General features: G+C 45.2%; 1 protein-coding gene across 1 annotated transcript in view; it reads right to left on the reverse strand.

Moving 5' to 3' along the window:
* MAP2 (microtubule associated protein 2) overlaps positions 1-18,675 on the reverse strand; it is a 215,228-nt gene that overhangs the window by 148,147 nt on the left and 48,406 nt on the right. The gene's annotated exons all lie outside the window — the stretch shown is intronic.

Consider the following 18,675-nt stretch of genomic DNA (forward strand, 5'->3'; position numbering starts at 1 on the left):
TAGAAGTGATGCCGTACCATCAACATGACAGCCATTAACATGACAGTCACCTCGAGGCTGGACTACTGTAATGCTTCTACATGGGGCTGCCCGTGTGCCGAACTCGGAAGCTGCAGCTAGTGTAGAACGCGGCTGCCAGGGAGTTATTGGGGCTCCCCAGGTGGGAGCACATTCAGCCGGGACTGCGGGAACTGCACTGGCTGCCAATAGTATACCGAATTCATTACAAGGTGCTTTTTATCACCTTTAAAGCCCTATATGGCCTAGGACCTGCCTACCTTAGGGACCGTCTCTCCCCACATGTTCCCCAGAGGGTACTCAGATTGGGATCACAAAATCTATTAGTAATCCCCGGGCCGAAGGAGGCCAAATTAAGATCCACCAGAGACAGGGCCTTCTCAATTGCAGCTCCTTGCTGGTGGAATCAACTGCCAGAGGAAGTGAGGGCTTTGCGGAACCTCGCACAGTTCCGTAGGACCTTCAAGACTATCCTCTTCCGGCTGGCGTTTAACTGACACAGTGCCTGTATTTTAGGGAAGTGGAAGAAAGGCTGTCACCACTGAAATAGCACCAAACTAATATTCTGTTCTTAACTGTTTTAACTATTGAATATCTTGTTTTATTGCTGAATGTGTAATTTTAATACTTATTCATTTTAATTGTTTGTTGGGATTTTATGTTGTGAGCCGCCCTGAGCCTGCTTCGGCGGGGAGGGCAGGATATAAATCAAATCAAATAAAAAAATTAAATTAAATTAAAACCTCCTCGAGCAGCACCCCCAAATTTCTAAGAATTTCCCAACAGGGCATGATGCCATGGAGTCAGGGCTCTTTTTCTAGCAGGAGCTCCTCTGCATATTAGGCCACGCCCCCCTGATGTAGCCAATCCTCCAAGAGCTTAGAGGGCTCTTAGTACAGGGCCTACTGTAAGCTCCAGGAGGATTGGCTGCAACAGGGGGGCGTGGCCTAATATGCAGAGGAACTCCTGCTGGAAAAAGAGCCTTGTATATATCCCAGTAGTGGCAAACAAGAGGGAAGATGATGGCTCTCCTGCCCCTCCAGTGGGACTGGCAATCTAAAACAAAATGGACTCCGGTTACTATTTTAGGGCTGTACACTCATTCCCATGCTCCGCTCCTAGATTTCGCTTTGAGCTTCAAAATCACTCACCAATCATCATCATTATACATATGATCCGTTTATTTTAAAAATTCCAAGTTATACAGAACTTTGTTGGGTGAAGTAGTTATCAAGTAGATTACGGTAATTCCACGCATAAAATTCTACTGTGCATGAAGTACTATGGTATGTATAACGTTGTAGAACAACTTCTTTAGGATTTGAGCTAATGTCCAGATTGCCAATCACTCAGTCAATAGATAAATAAATAAATACCTTCTTAAGGATAAATTAACCGATAATTGGGGTAGAATTTTTGACTCTTAAGCTAAGAATAATGCCTTGCTCCATCCCAAGCCAAACGTAAGGGAATACTTAAATAAAAAGAGAAAGAGGGGACAGCATAAGCTAGAAAGAATTATAGCGAGAGAAACTGAAGGTAAGTTGTGTTAATAGGTAAGATGTTTTTAGATTCAGTATATTCCAGAAACGGAAGCCATTTTTCTTCAAAAGATTATTATTATTATTATTATTATTATTATTATTATTATTATTATTATTATTATTATTATTATTATTATTATCATCATCATCATCATCATCATCATCATCATCATCATCATCATCATCATCATCATTTGATAAATTGCCCTATCCTGGCTAGCACCAAGCTCAGGGCGATGTACAACATTAAATATATATATTACATTACAGGCCCTGCAGAACTGTAAAAGATCCTGCAGGGTCCTGATTTCTGGCGGCCCTGTGGCCAAGTCAATAGGCATGGAAACGGGTACCTCTCCTAAAGAATCATGTGGCCCGCTTTTCTATTTTCCTTTCTGAGCCACAGTATGCCAGGCAATTTTCTGCTGTGCCACCAATTTAAGCAGCCGCCTGTTGTCCACGTGAGTCCCCCCCACCACCCCAACCAATAGTTCATATGTCATAATAACAAAACAATGATGTTAGAATCCCTATTTCCTAAGTGCAACATTCCTGCAGCAAATAATTTGACACTAAGGTATACAGCAAGCAAGAGCCCGAAGATGTTTTGTGAGAAAAGACACACGTTAGCGGTGCAGTTCTCCTGCTGGAGAGAAAACGAAATTGGGGAACGGCAGTGGCTCAGTGTTAGAGCATCTGCTTTGCAGCAGAAGGTCCCAGGTTCAATCCCTGGTATCTCCAGCTGAAATGCTCAGATGGTAGGTGACGCAAAAGGGCTCTACCTAAGACTCCGACTTTTTAAAATAATAGGCAGAGGGAGGATGGCTCAATGGCAGAGCACTTGCTTAGTATGCATAAACAGGCCTTTTTTTTTTTAGCAGGAACTCCTTTGCATATTAGGCCACACGCCCCTGATGCAGCCAATCCTCCTGGAGCTTACAGTAGGCCCTGTACAAAGAGCCCTATAAGCTCCTGGAGGATTAGCTACATCAGGGGTGTGTGGCCTAATATGCAAAGGAGTTCCTCCTACAAAAAAAAGCTTTCCAAGTTCAGTCCCCTGTATCGCCAGGTAAAAAAAGGAACAGGTAGCAGGTGATGGGAAAGACCTTAGCCTGAGACACTGGAGAGGCACTGTCAGTTCGAGTAGGCAACGATGGACTAAAGATCTGATTAAGTAAGGAGCTTCGTGTGTGTTCAAGTTTGATTTACATATGAAAACTTCTCCAGTTCCATAACACAGCCAAAATACAAAGATAAACCGTGGAAACAATGCAATAACAAATGGAAATATACAGCAGTCATTTAGAAGAAAAATAGGTGATGGAGTCATTAGCATAGCTCATTAGTATATGCCGCCCTCCCACCAGCCAAAAGCAACCTGATGTAAGTAAGGAGAGCCCTGGGAGATAGAGGCCTGCTTGGGCTTGCTAGAGATCCAGCCAGCCCAAGCAGGCCTTGCTTGCCTGGGGCTCTCCTGGGCTGCCCCCCCCCACTCGAAAGGCCAGCATGCGACCCGCTGCTTAAAATCACATAAGAAGTGGAGCAAGGGTGGCGTGGGCTTCTCCAGGGATTATTGAGGACTGCTGGGGGTGTGGCAAAGCCCCTGGTGGCTGGCTGGCTGCCCGCTCTCCTAATCCAGGGATTGTTATGCAGCTGCACCTACTATTCAATGGACAAGGTAGATAGGAAGGAAGAGGGGAAACCCTCAGAAAGGGTCAAGAGCTGTGCTCCTGTGAGCTCCTGCTAAATCTGAGGCCTGGAAATATTTATTTATTTACATTAGACTTTTATCCCGCCCTCTCCGCAAGTGGACTCAGGGTGGCTTACAACAGTTATTTACATGATTTAAAACAAAATGTCAATAAAATCTATAAAACATTAATACAATTAAAATTTAAAAATATATATTACGTGTTGCAACAGCAGACAAGAAATCATACAAACAAGAACATGACCAATCCAAACATCCCAAATCCACTTTCAGCAATAATACATAAAGCGTCCATCTTTTTTTGTACCTATTAATGATTGTATGTGTTTGAATTCTTGCACATGCTGTATAATTCTTTTCTATGTGTTGTTATACTTCAGTATGGTTTGTGGTTTTAATGCAGATGACCAGGGGTGGAATTCTAGCAGGCGCTCCTTTGCATATTAGGCCACACCCCCTGATGTAGCCATTCCTCCAAGAGCTTACAAAAAAGAGCCTTGTAAGCTCTTGGAGGATTGGTTACATCAGGAGGGTGTGGCCTAATATGCAAAAGAGCTCCTGCTAGAATTCCACCCCTGCAGATGTTGGTGAGGATCCCGAGCTCTTGAGGAAGAGCAGTATCGAAAAGATTACCGGGCTTTTGGATCCAGTCGATTCGACATTTGCCTGCTTGAAGAATAGTCAGTTTGGAGTGCACTCATGTCTCACTGAGAGCCTTTTGTGAACATTGCACCTAGGACTCTTTGTATATTATTGCTCAGCGGACTTGGGCTGATGTTTAGATTAATCATGTTCTGGTCTGTAAGATTTTTTTTTTGCAAGCTTTTTGCAAAACTTAATATATATTTCCATTTATTACTGCATTGTTTCCACAGTTTATTTTCATATTCTGGCTAGACATGGGCACAAACCGAACCATGAATTGCAATTCGTGCACAAACTGGCCCATCTGTGGCTTGATCCGAACCGGTTCAGAATGTAGTGCTTTGTCTGGTTTATTTTTTCCAGACAGCCTGGCGCTGATTCAGTCAGTTGCTAGGAAACACTGGGGGTGGGTTTCTGGGAGTCCTAGAAACACTCAGAGCACTTATTCATAACTTCAGTGGCAACTCCGGGAGCCAATCACGGAGCTCGCACTCTGCAGCACAAAGAGAGAAGAGTTAGTTATGGACCCGGAAGCTGAGCTTTCCTGGGGGCACCTCTTTGAGGTGCCATAACTTGGACATTCCAAATCCAAACTTCAACAAACTTTGAGGGTGGGTGGAGGACAGCCTGCTAATGAAGACTTCTGGAGAGTTCTACACCAAACGAACCATGAACCTCAAACCGAGTCAGAAATCCAACGAATCCTAAAATAAAATGAGCCACTATTTCCCTGGGTTTGTTCTTATCCCTAGTTTTGGCTTAGCTTGCCTACCATGGTGCTCATTCTGATAGTCAATCACAGTCAAAGCCCAGTGACCCCGTCATCTGGCAGTCCTTTGATTACAGAGCTGCCAATCAAACAAATGCAAATGGGCTCCAGGCTCAGAATGCTGTTTGTATGAAACGAATCCCCAGGGATTAATTAACACTGCCATCTCTCCTATAAAGGGAAACGTCTGATGTAGGGGAGGCAGCAAATGCCATTGTTCTTGGAAAAAAAGAAGAAGATATTGGATTTACATCCTGCCTGTATTCTGAATGATCACAATCTCCTTCACCTTCCTCCCCCACAACAGACACCCTGCGAGGTAGGTGGAGCTAAGAGAGCTCTTACAGCAGCTGCCGTTTCAAGGACAACTCCTGTGAGAGCTATGGCTGACCCAAAGCCATTCCAGCTGCTGGAATGGCCTTGGGTCAGCCATAGCTCTCGCAGAGCTGTCCTTGAAAGGGCAGCTTCTGGGAGAGTCTCTCAGCCCCACCCACCTCACAGGGTGTCTGTTGCGGGGGAAGAAGATACAGGAGATTGTAAGCCACTGAGACTCTGATTCAGAGAGAAGGATGGGGTATAAATCTACAGTCTTCTTCTTCCAGCAGCTGAAAGTGGAGGAGTGGGGAATCAAACCCTGTTCTCTCAAATAAGAGTCCGCACACTTAACCACTACACCAAACTGGCTCTCAAGCTAGATTCAAACTCAGTCGTACCTTAGAGACTAACTGGATTCTGGAGGTACAAGCTTCAGTGAAAAGCTTCCTTTGTCAGATACAAGGATCTCCATTCCTAAAGAAAAAAGTAAAGGCAGTTCCCTGTGCAAGCATCAAGTCGTTACCGACCAATCACATTCATGCTTGTATCTAATAAAGGGAACTTTGCCTCTCAAAAGCTTGTATCTCCAGAATCCAGTTGGTCTCTAAGGTACTGCTGGACTCAAATCTAGCTGTTCTACTAGAGACCAATATGGAAGCCCTCCTGAAACTGTTTCCAGGAAGAAATGGATCCACTGAAATTTGTTTATTAACTTAGAAGAGGAAAAAGAATTGCAGATTTATACCCCGCCCTTCTCTCTGAATCAGAGACTCAGAGCGGCTTACAATCTCCCATATCTTCCGACCCCCACAACAGACACCCTGTGAGATGGGTGGGGCTGGGAGGGCTCTCATGGCAGCTGCCCTTTCAAGGACAACTGCGACAGCTATTGCTAAACCAAGGCCATGCCAGCAGGTGCAAGTGGAGGAGCGGGGAATCAAACCCGGTTCTCCCAGATATAAGTCCACGCACTTAACCACTACACCAAACTGGCTCTCGAGTGTACACACTTAAGTGTACACACACATGTTAAGAGACCTGTGGCGCAAATTGGTAAGCTGCAGTATTGCAGTCCAAGCTCTGCTCACAACCTGAGTTTGATCCCGGCAGAAGCTGGATTCGGGCAGCTGGCTCACAGTTGACTCCGCCTTCCATCCTTCCGAGGTTGGTAAAATGAGTACCCAGCTTGCTGGGGGTCAAGGATAGATGACTGGGGAAGGCAATGGCAAACCACCCTGTAAAAAGTCTGCCATGAAAACGTCAATATGCAACATCACCTCTGAGTCAGAAACAACTGGTGCTTGCACAGGGGACTACCTTTACCTTTTTACACACACATGTACGCAGCTCCAGCTACAAAAGTCACGGGAGTTCTCCTTCAACCACATTAGATGTCGCATTAGGAAAGATATTTTCCTGGCTCAATGAAAATGGTGTTTTATCTGTCCCCGCCACAGTGTAATTTGATGTTTATTCGTGTAACTGTACACTAATTCTCCTAATTGTCTGGAATCAAAAGAACATGTGAGTGACGAAACAACTCATGCCAGAAATTGTAGCTCTCCTAATAAAAAATAAGCTCAATTCTTCCTGTTATATCCACTGGCTTGCTTCGGAAATACATTCAGCAGCGGATGTGGATACCCCTGAGCCATATTCAAGGCCGGATGAATGCTCCTCGCTCAACTCCATTACATCTTAGAGGTGATAGAAAGTGCCAGCTTATGGCAACCTCAGAGGGTTTTTTCAAGGCAAGAAAGGAACAGAGATGGTTTGCCACGGCCTGTCTCTGCACAAGAACCCTGGGCTTTCTTGGTGGTCTCCTATCCCAGAACTATCCACCGCTGCCCACCGCTGGTGGAACCAACTGCTTGAGGAGCTCCGAGCCTTGTGGGACCTTGCCCAGTTTTGCAAGACTTGAAAGACGATATTATTTCAGTTAGCTTTTGATGGAATGACTGCCACCCCCATGATATCAGATCCAATGGGATGTCCGAGAACACCGGATGCCATCCTAAATCATACGGAATTAGCACCAAATTGTTTAAACTTTTATAATGTTTAATTTAATCGTTTTTATCGTTACTCTATTATGTTTCTGAGCTGCCCTGAGCCTGCTTTGGCAAGGAGGGCGGGATATAAATAAACTAAACTAAACTTAACTAAACCAAACCAGGGCTCTTTTTCTAGCAGGAGCTCCTCTGCATATTAGGCCATGCCCCCCTGATGTAGCCAATCATCCTGGAGCTTACAGTAGGCCTTGTACGAATTGCTCTCTAAGCTCTTGGAGGATTGGCCACATCAGGGGTGTGTGGCCTAATATGCAGAGGAGCTTCTGCTAGAAAAAGAGCCCTGAGCTAAACTAACCTAACCAAGGTTGACCCTGCTTAGCTTCGGAGATTTGATGAGCAGTCCTCATTTGGAGCAGCAGCTCACAGGAGTGGAGCTCCAGAACCTCTAAATCAGGGGTGTCGAACTCATTCTTTGTGAGGGCCATATCAGACATAAATGAAACCTTGTTGGGCCAGGCTGTGTGCATCATAAAATGAAATGCCCAGAAGCAGAGATAGAAACTTTATAAAGGATACAGGCAAACACAATTAAAGACCCAGAAGAAAAGATTAAATTGGCTGGGCATTGCAAGCTTTTGTACATAAGTTTCTTTGTGCGCCGGTCAACCAATGGAGAAAACAAAGGCTTTTCTCTGTAGCTCTGCTGTGTGATTGAGGAAGCCTGGCAAAGCAAGCTGTGATGCAGGAGGAAGCAAGAGAGAGGGAGAAGGAAGCAGATGGTAGTCAGTTGCTCGTGGGCCTGATAGGAGCCCTCTGGAGGGCTGTTCCGGCCCTCAGGTTGCACATTTGACACCCTTGCTCTAAATTTCATTGTGCTTTCTCTCTCCCCCCCCAACCCCCCCCTTGCTTCTGGGCTCCATTGTTTATTTATTTTATCTATATTTATATTTCGATTGTTCAAACTTCCTGTGAGGATTTTGCTGAACACTAAGATTTGACAAACTTTCTAATATTTCCCCCCACAAAAAAAATGGGGAAATAACCTAAAACATACAAAGCATACCGCTGGAAATTTTCATCATGCCACTGTGACCACATAGGAGAAAATAATTTTAAAAGTATGGTGGGAGTAAAGGTTTTATTTATGGCAATTCTAATTCGAGAAGCACTTTAAGGTAGATGCTGAGCTGATATCATTTAGCCCACCTTTTGGTGATGTCAGGGGCATGTGGCATATGCAAACAAGTGATGCCAATGAGTTTTGCTAATGAGCCCCGGCACCTCTTTTTCTACCAAATGACCCTGGCTGCTGAGGTAGGCCCAGGCAAGGCTATCCTGGCAAGAGACGTCCAGAGGTGCTTTGCCATTGCCTGCCTCTGCCTAGCAACCCTGGACTTTCTTGGTGGTCTCCCATCCAACTCCTAACCAGGGCTGACCCTGCTTAGCTTCTCAGATCTGATGAGAGTGGGCTAGCCTGGGCCATCCAGGTTCACATCCTAGTAGGGGTGGAATTCTATCAGGAGCTCCTTTGCATATTAGGCCACGCCCCCCTGAGGTAGCCAATCCTCCAAGAGCTCACAAGGCTCTTTTTTGTAAGCTCTTGGAGGGATGTGTGGCCTAATAAGTGAAGGAGCTCCTGCTAGAATTCCGTCCCTGCATCCTACTGACATTGGACATTAAGCCCAGCAAGATCAGCCGGCCAACAGTCCATTAGCTAGAAATAAATTATTTTGATTGTTAAAAGTATGAAATACTGGACAGACCTACGCATCCTGAAGCAGACGGTTCAACATTTTTTAACTCGGCCCTTGCGTCCACAGTGTGGTTCATTTTGATGATGATATTGGATTTCTATCCCGCCCTCCACTCCGAAGAGTCTCAGAGTGGCTCACAATCTCCTTTACCTTCCTCCCCCACAACAGACACCCTGTGAGGTGGGTGGGGCTGGAGAGGGCTCTCACAGCAGCTGCCCTTTCAAGGACAACCTCTGCCAGAGCTATGGCTGACCCAAGGCCATTCCAGCAGGTGCAGGTGGAGGAGTGGGGAATCAAACCCGGTTCTCCCAGATAAGAGTCCGCACACTTAACCACTACACCAAACTGGCTTTCAGACTGAATTTGACATTCATCAAGTCAAATGCCAGGGTTCCTCCAGCAGGAATAACGTTCTCGTGCACCCGGGGCTTATTTTTTTTAGTAGGAACTCCTTTGCCTATTAGGCCACACACCCCTGATGTAGCCAATCCTCCTGGAGCTTACAATAGGCCCTGTACTAAGAGCCCTGGAAGTTCTTGGAGGATTGGCTACCGGAGTAGAATTCTATCAGGAGCCTCCTTTGCCTATTAGGCCACACCCCCTGATGTAGCCAATCCTCCTGGAGCTTACAGTAGGCCCTGTACGAAGAGCCCTGGAAGCTCTTGGAGGATTGGCTACATCAAGGAGTGCGTGGTCTAATAGGCAAAGGAGCTCCTGCTAAAAAAAAAAAAGCTGTATATGTACCACTGAGAGACTCTTATCACAGCAGATGTAGGTAGCCAAAACGGACTGTGAAATGGCTTCTCCTGTTGATTCCAGCAATATGTTCTAAGTAGGGTTGCCAACTATAGGTTCAGAAATTCCTGGAGATGGGAGGATTTCAGACCTCAGTGGGGTATAATGACATAGCACCCATCCTTCAAAGCAGCCATTTTCTCCAGGGAAACCAATAATTTCCATATATAGTTCTGGATTTATTTGGACATAAGCTTTAAATTTCATTAAAATGGGATTTGTTGGATTTCCCCACTAATCAAATACTTTTGGTATACAACGCTTAAAATGAACATGAGGAATTTTTTTTTAAATGTTTATTAAAAGTGCAAGTCAAACACATGTACCAAAGCTGTCTATTTATGCCATCAGAAAATCTGCCTAAATGCCTCTGATTGATCGTTTTCTAGAAAACTTATGGCACTAGTTTGCCTGCACAAAACCAGTATTAATTAAGTGGGAATTAATGTGTTAACGCGCCCCCTTTTGTAGTAAGCACATAGCTTCCAAGGCCAAGCTGACCATAAACTACCTTTTCTCAAGACAAACATGTTCCCTTTTGTAGGGATGGAGAGAATCCCAGTTTACATTTATGTCCGATCTCCTTTACGTCTCTCTTACAGTGTCCTCGGGCGTGCAGAATGCAATGGAAAGCTTCAGCTTCCAAAATGCATCACTCTTCCTTTCTGCTCCATTTCAGACTTCAGAAATATCCGAGCAGTTCTTAGGCGTTAGGATACTTCCCATCCTGTTTTTCAAAATAAGCTTTGCTTTGACTTTGAATTTGGAGAAATTCGGTGCCCTGGTTGGAGAGTATCAGAAAAGGACCTAGACCAGGGGTATCAAACATGCGGCCTGGGGGCCAAATCAGCCCCCTAGAGGGCTCCTATCAGGCCCCCAAGCAACTGGCTGCAGTCTGCTTCCTTCTCCCTCTCTCTTGCTTCCTTCTGCATCTCAGCTTGCTTTGCAAGGCTTGCTCAATCGCACAGGAGCTACAGAGCAAAGCCTCTATTTTCTCCATTGGCTGAGGCTCCTCCCTTGGGGAGGAAGAGAGGGGAGGGAGAGCTTGCTTTGCCAGGCTCTCTCAATCACACAGCAGAGTTACTGAGCCAACCTCACTTCCTTCTATTGGCTGAGGTTCCTCTGGACCCCTGGGGAGGGAGGGAAAGAGCCAGAGCTTCCTTTGCCCAGTTCCCTGGATCCCATGGGAGAAATAAAAAGAAAGCACCTTTACGACCAACGAGTGCTAATGTTTTAAGTTTTCTTTTAAAAAATCTTTAGTCGTGTTTGTCTATGTTCTTTCAAAAAGTTTATATCTCTGCTAACTAATCTTAAATAGGTACACACACGGCCCTGCCCAACACAGCCTGCTGTGGCCTGACGAGGTCTCATTTATGTCAGATCCGCCCCTCAGAACAAATGAGTTCAACACGCCTGACCTAGACGGTTTGGGTTCAAATCCAGGTTCAGGCGCCCTGACCTGACTAGCCCAGGCAAGCCGGATCTTGTCAGATCTCAGAAGCTACGCAGGAACGACCCTGGCAAGTACTTGGGATGGGAAATCTCCTTGGAATACCAGGGCAGGGGCGCAGAAGCAGACAAGCAAGCCACCTCTCTGAATGCCCTCCATGCATCAGTAGAGGTTGCCAAAAGTCACCATGACTTCCAGGCATGCACACCCACCCACTCACCCATAAAATACAACCCCCACAAAAAAAATCCAAGCTCAGGACATCTGGCAACCTCAAGAGCAGATAGGGGGTGAGGCCTGGTGCCCATAAGAACATAAGAGAAGCCATGTTGGATCAGGCCAATGACCCATCCAGTCCAACACTCTGTGTCACACAGTGGCCAAAAAAATTATATGTATACACACACACACACACACTGTGGCTAGTAGCCACTGATGAGACTGCACCATCGATTTATACATAATGCCCCTGTATAAATCGATGGTGCGGTCTCATTTGGAATACTGTGTGCAATTCTGGTCACCGCACCTCAAAAAGGATATTATAGCATTGGGAAAAGTCCAGAAAAGGGCAACTAGAATGATTAAAGGGTTGGAACACTTTCCCTATGAAGAAAGGTTAAAACTCTTGGGGCTCTTTAGCTTGGAGAAAGAGCAACTCACAGGAGCGCACCTCTTGAACCTTTCTGAGAGTTCCACCTTCTCCTTCTGAAAGTTCCACCCCCTTCTCCATTGAGTAGTAGGTGAAGCTGCATAACAATCCCTGGATTAGCTCTGCCACCAACGACCCCTGGGCCACATACCCCTGATGTAGCCAATCCTCCTGGAGCTTATAGCAGGCCTTGTAAGAAGAGTAGGGTTGCCAAGTCCACACACCCCCCAGTCCCTGACATCATCGCTCTGGCGACATCGCGTGTCAGCCACTCTAGGTGTTTCTGGGAAAGCTCTATGGTTTTCCCGGATGCTCTAGCATTTTGGGAAGGGAAAACTCTATGGTATTTGCTGTAATGGACTGGGGGCTTGGCAGCCCTAAAGAAGAGCCCTGTAAGGTATTGGAGGATTGGTCACATAAAAGGGGTGTGGCCTAATATGCAGAGGAGTTCCATCTACGTGAAAAAGCAATCTGCTGTTGTAATAAGACTCCATAATAACTGCATACTTGTATGTTGGTTTGATAATGCTATGACAGACGGTATTGTAACTGCAATTTTTTTGGGTTGTCCACACAATAAAAGAGCTTAAAAGTGGGGGGCAGGGCGGAGAGAGGCGAGGACATTACAAAGTGGGAGGGGAGGGGGCAGTCGAAATGCTGATAAAGCTTCTCATTTGGGAGAAAAGACTACGGGCTTAATACAACTGCTGGCTACTGGATTGAAAAGCTGATCAATCACGTGGACTCTGATGGGTCATATTGGATTTATACCCCGCCCTTTGCTCTGAATCTCCAGCTGCAATTGCACACACTGAATAATGCACTTTCAATCACTTTACAGCTGGATTTTACTGTGTCAACTGGCCAAATCCAGTTAGAAAGTGGATTGAAAGTGGATTGACAGTGCATTATATAGTGTGTGCGATCAGAGTCTCAGAGTGGCTCACAATCACCTTTCCCTTCCCCTCCCCACAAGAGACACCCTGTGAGTCTGAGAGAGCTCTCCAAGAAGCTGTCCTTTCAAGGACAATCTCTGCAAGAGCTACGGCTGACCCAAGGCCATTCCAGCAGCTGCAAGTGGAGGAGTGGGGAATCAAACCCGGTTCTCCCAGATAAGAGTCCATGCACTTAACCACTACACCAACTGGCTCCCAGAATTGTACATTTCCATTCCCGCGGCTCAGGAGCATCTGCGGTTTTCTCACCAAATCTGCAAAGTCTTAAAATATCTCCCTTTTTGGGGTGTTTGCTTGGATTTCTCAGAGTCGCAATTAGCGTTCATGACTTCGCTAAAAACAGACAAGCTCAACGCCTATTCTCTGCGCATGCTGAATCTTGTTTACATTGAATTTTTTAAAAAACATCTGATGATGGTGCTCTTAATTGGCAATCCAATTAGCAATCTGAAGCGGTTCACACATCACAATTACTAACAGTCCTTACGAGCTGCTTCAGTGGTAAGAACCAGGCTTCTAATACTGCACTGGCAATAAGCATCAACTTTTGAACTCTGAAATCTAGAACTAATTATTATTTTGTAATCCCATCGTGTGGTGGTAGAAAGCAGGGTTTTTTCTGTAGCAGAAACATCTTTGTATATTAGGCCACACCCCCTGATGTAGCCAATCCTCCTGGAGCTTACAGTAGGTCCTGATTTAGAGGCTGTGATCACACACACACACACAATAATGCACTTTCAATCCACTTTCAATGCACTTTACAACTCGATTTTATTGTGTGAACTTGCAAAAGCCAGTTGGAAAGTGGCTTGAAAGTGCATTATTTAGTGTGTGGGACTGCAGAAAAAAGAGAAGAAGAATTGCAGATTTATATCCTGTCTTCTCCCTGAATCAGAGACTTAGAGTGGCTTACAACCTCCTATGTCTTCTCCCCCCACAACAGACACCCTGTGAGGTGGGTGGGGCTGAGAGGGCTCTCACAGCAGCTGCCCTTTCAAGGACAACCTCTGCCAGAGCTATGGCTGACCCAAGGCCATGCCAGCAGGTGCAAGTGGAGGAGCAGGGAATCAAACCCAGTTCTCCCAGATAAGAGTCCGCACACTTAACCACTACACCAAACTGGCTCTCTACTGAGAGTGTCCCAGAGGTAAGAATCTGCACACTGAGGTTCTGTTAAAGAGTGCTGAAGCATCCCACCCCCCCATATTTGGTAAATACTGCAGGGTTTTTTATAGCAGGAACTCCTTTGCATATTAGGTCACACTGCCTGACATAGCCAATCCTCCAAGAGCTTACAGGGCTCTAAGTACAGGGCCTATTGTAAGCTACAGGAGGACTGGCTACAATGGGGGGAATGGCTTTATATGCAAATGAGTTCCTGCTACAAAAAAGCCCAGTTAGTACAAGTTTTCTTGAGGGCAGCCATGCTGGTCTGTGGCAGAACAGCCAGATTATAACAATCCTGGACATAACAGTCCCAGAGCCCCTTAGAGACCAACAAAATATTCCAGGTACAAGAACGGATCTCCCAAACAAATACAATCCTCTCCTGTTGGCCTTTCTAGATCAGCTGGACATAGGAGCTGCAGAACCTGTGTCTTTTCAGTAACAACCACAGTGTTCTTCATAGTCCACAAAAGGATAGGAATGGTAGGGTCATTCTGGATTTAACAGGGATTAACAAGGTGTAGGCACCAGGAAATTCAGAATGGAGACCCTGAAGGACATTGTGGCTGCTTTCCAGCAGGGGGACTTCATGGCCTTCATAGATCTATCTCAGGCATATTTCAATGGAACAAGCAAATCTTCACTCACAAAGCTGGACATATTGGGCCCCCTACTCGCTTCTCCACCTCTCCCCCCCCCTATTTTTCAGCCAAACGCCTTTCTTCCATCAATTATCCTGCTCTGCATTTTTAAATCCCTTACCACAATAGATGTGCAAATTAAGCAAGAAAGGAATAAACCTAAAATACCCTTTGAAAGGTATTAACGGTGTCAACCTGCCACGCCTGAGAGGATGTTGCAATTCATCTTGTTATCCACGAAAAGATTTACCTGGAACCGTGCACTTGTCCTAGATTTCGAGTAATCTGTTGCCATGTCAACCTGTCCAGATTTTGTTGGGAATGGCTCATCTTTATTCAGAATTTCCCATCATACTTAACAGATGATGGTTTCTGTGTCTGGCAAGGTAAAAAAGCTTTGGCTCTCAAGTTCAGAAAATGCCACCATCTTTGCATCCTAATTATACAAGGTGCTCAAGCACAGAAAAATCTCTTGTACGTGCCCCACAAAATTTCTCCTTTTCTTATCTTTTCCATCTTTAGGTGGAACTATAGCAAGGAACTCTCTTCTCCAAGCATTTAGACGAGGGGTGTCAAACATGCAGTTCAGGCCCCTGAAGGACTCCTATCAGCCCCCCCAACCTGTCTGTCATCGGCTTCTTTCTCCCTCTCTCTTGCTTTCTTCTGCATCACAGCTTGCTTTGCCAGGCCTGCTCAATCGCACAGGAGCTACAGAGCAAACTCTCTATTTTCTCCATTGGCTGAGGCACCTCCTTTGGGGAGGAAGGTGGGGGGAGGAATAGTTTGCTTTGCCAGGCTCTCTCAATCGCACAGCAGAGCTACTGAGCCAAGCCTCTCTTCCTTCAATTGGCTGAAGCTCATCCCCCTCCTGGTCACCTGGGAAGGAAGGAAAGAGCCAGAGCTTCCTTTGCCCAGTTCCCTGGATCCCATGGGAGAAATACAAAGAAAGCATCTTTAAGACCAGTGAGTGCTAACGTTTTAAACAGGGCTTTTTTTGGAGTAGGAACGCAGAGGAATGCAGTTCTGGCTGGCTTAGTGTCAAGGGGTGTGGCTTAATATGCAAATGAGTTCCTGCTGGACTTTTTCTGACAAAAAAGCCCTGTTTGAACAATCGTGATGTCAGGGAGTGTGGCCAAATATGCAAATGAGTTCCTGCTGGGCCTTTTCTACATAAAAAGCCCTGGTTTTAAGCATGTTTTAAGTTTTTTTTAAAAAAAATACTGTATATTTGTGTTTGTGTTCTTTATTAAATTTATATCTCTGCTACCTAAGCTTAAATAGGTGTACACATGGCCCGGCTCAACCCAACATAGTCCAATCCAACAAAGTCTGATTATGTCCGATCCGGTCCTCATAACAAATGCGTTCGACACCCCTGATTTAGACAGTGAGTTGGATCCAGCAGAATTTTCTGCTGACATCGCTGATTCCTGTCTTCTACAGCAGATCTCCAACTCCCCGGCTGATGCTCTCTTTGGGGGCACCCAGGTCCAATCCCGTCAACTCACATGGGGCGGGGGGCACTTGCCAGTAGTGGGGGGAGGCCTAGGCAGCAGCAATGCCACTTTGGGCATGCCCTGGAAGTAACATCATTGTGTTGTTGGTGATGTGGGATGATCTGGTATTTGTGGGGAAAAAACCTCTATGCCAAAAAAATCAGCGATGCGATGATGTCACTTCCTGTATGTGCTGGAAGTGATGTCACTGGTGACATCACAACGAGGCTAGCCTAAGTCTTCCCCTACTGCTGGTAAGTCCCCCTGCCACACAGCTGATTGGAAGCAGGAGTGGGGCCCAGGACAGGGATTCCCCTACCCCAGGAGGTGCCTGGCAGCCCTAGTACCCACCAGGGCTTTTTTTGTGGCAGGAACTCCTTTGCACATTAGGCCACACCCCCTGATGTAGCCAATCCTCCTGGAGCTTACAGAAGGCTCCACATTAAGAGCCCTATAAGCTCTTGGAGGATTGGCTACATCCCGGGGGGGGGTGGCCTAATATGCAAAGGAGTTCCTGCTGCAAAAAAAAAAAAGTCCTGGTACTCACTCCTCCAAGAGCAGCATTTCAGGGCACATTTTGTGCTGAAGCCAACTGGGAGAGATCATGTTAGTCCTGCTCCGGGGACAGAAATCCATTCCATCAGCGCAGATTTTCCGCAGGGTCCAGCCCAAGATCTTCTATATGATTAAAGTTGTATGAAAACGCTTTAAAAAAAACAAAAAAAAACCCCTACAGCTGTAATAATTATGCAAAGTAAAATAAGGTTGTATCTCGTTTTCAAAGGCAATGTTCATTTTGTAAGGTGTGCTGTGAAACAGTCTGTCTAATGGATCTCTGATAAAATAAATCCAGGGTTTTTTTTTTTTTGTAGTAGGAACTCCTTTGCATATTAGGCCATACACCTTTGACGTAGCCAATCCTCCAAGAGTTTACAGTAGGCCCTGTACGAAGAGCCCTTTAAGTTCCAGGAGGATTGGCTACATCAGCGGGTGTGGCCTAATATGCAAAGGAGTTATTGCTACAAAAAAAAAGCCCTAAATAAGTCTAAATAACTTCGGTAGAATTCCACAGGTGTAAAGAACGTAATATCTGATTCTTCTAGCCCTGCAAAAACCCATGCAAAGATTGGTATACATTATTCTTCAGGCATGTAATGCCTCTCAGATGTTCAAAGGAGATATTAATATCAATGTACCTTACATTTTACGCAATTGAGGAAGATGCTGCTGTCTTCAAAAATTCTACTCTAGATCAGGATTATTATCGTACACACAACTGGATTTTTTTAAGTTTTCAGAAAACAGACATTCATTTATTGCATCACTAAATCTGAAGATCACAAAGAGGTTGTTTTTTTTGAAACTGAGGAATGCAAAATCCACTTTGTCATGGATTATTATGGCTTGTACATTTGATATATTTTCAGAATTTATACCCTACCCTTCTGCTCTCGTCACTGCCACTAGGGTGGCTAACAGCAACAAAAATGCCTCCTAAAAATCATTAAGACCAAACAAGAACACATCATTCAAACAATTAAGATCAAGCTAAAAGCTGTACACAAAACTAAAGGTAAAGGTAGTCTCCTGTGCAACCACTGAGTCCTTATTGACCTATGGGATGACATCACATCAGAATGTTTTCTCGGCAAACTTTTTTACGGGGTGGTTTGCCATTGCCGTTGCCTTCCCCAGTCATCTACGCTTTCTCCCCAGCAAGCTGGGTACTCATTTTACCAACCTCGGAAGGATGGAAAGCTGAGTCTGTCAGTTGTATGCAAAAGGCAAACAGTTTCTAGCACATGCTGGGAAGTGAAAGTAACTGAACTGTCAGGTAGATCATCTAAGTGACAGAAGGTGGCTGGTTGCCAGATTGCATCAGCCTAAGCAATGTCAGCATGACTCAGCAGGAAGCTGATTGGTTACCTGGCTAGACCTGATATATAAATGTACAAAGACACTTTACTGTGTGTAGGATATGTATGGTGGAGATCAGTGGAGCATTCTGTCAGATTGGAGAGTGGAGGTGTAAATAAATTGTATATAGTGGTTTTAACACTACTGTGTGCAAGCCTGCATTCTTTGTGTCACTAAAGACCACCCTCACTAAGCACAGGCGCATCAACAGGGTTATAGGCCCAGCAAGCTTCCGCTGCGCCTGTAAGCTCTGAGAGAGGTGGTGAAGAAGGATGCTGAGGTGCTCCAGAAGCTGGCTATTGGAACCCAGCTTATACCGGGATCGAACTCAGGGTCGTGAGCAGATCTTGGACTGCAGTACTGCAGCTTGCCCCTCTGCACCACAATAAACTATGCATACACAAAAGCAGCCATTTAAAACTGGAGAGGAAACAGGGATCACCAAGTAATCAAGAGCTTGCATATCTAGATCTACATTATCATATCATACCTTTTTGTATTATGGTGGATTTTCCATTATACCCTGTATAATTGCTATCCATTCTGTTAGTTTACGACGCTTTGGTTGCTGTCTTTTGTTACCAGTAACTCCCAACGTATGACAATAAGAAAGCAAATGTTCAAGCTGGAGTGTGATGGCAGAACAAATATGGGAAACATTCCCCCCACCCTTTAAAAATATTTTCCAAACTATAATAATATACAAAACATACATGGATCAAATGATCTAATTTAAAGCACATACACCCCCCCCCCCAAAGATTATTCATTAATTCCATTATCATTCTGACCTATTCAATATTAATATTCAAATTCAGGCTAATACTTCA

The sequence above is a fragment of the Heteronotia binoei genome, chromosome 16 (genome assembly GCF_032191835.1).
Source record: "Heteronotia binoei isolate CCM8104 ecotype False Entrance Well chromosome 16, APGP_CSIRO_Hbin_v1, whole genome shotgun sequence".
NCBI classification, from domain to species: Eukaryota; Metazoa; Chordata; class Lepidosauria; order Squamata; family Gekkonidae; genus Heteronotia; species Heteronotia binoei.